Raw genomic sequence first — 306 nt, forward strand, 5'->3', positions numbered from 1 at the left:
GGGTGTACTCCCACCAACTCCGCTCATCTCCATGCCCAATCCCGACGGGAAGTCTGACGACCGGGAGATTTGGGTCTCTTCGAGGCCTTTTCCTAAGCCGAGCCTCTCCTCAAAACCTGCAAAGCTGTGCAGCCTCGGAGGAGCGCCGCGCTGCTCTGCCTGGCTCCAAAGCCTTCCCGTTGCTACCGATCCAAGCTCCAACACGCTCCACAGGATTTCCTGGGCGTTTCGTCACCGTTTGCGGGGGCAAAGCCGGGGCAGAGACCCGGCTGCCGCCCCGGGGTGAGGGTCGGGGCGCGGCGGCGG

Source organism: Haliaeetus leucocephalus, unplaced genomic scaffold, assembly GCF_000737465.1.
Source record: "Haliaeetus leucocephalus isolate CR32 unplaced genomic scaffold, Haliaeetus_leucocephalus-4.0 Scaffold906, whole genome shotgun sequence".
In the NCBI taxonomy this organism is placed as follows: Eukaryota; Metazoa; Chordata; class Aves; order Accipitriformes; family Accipitridae; genus Haliaeetus; species Haliaeetus leucocephalus.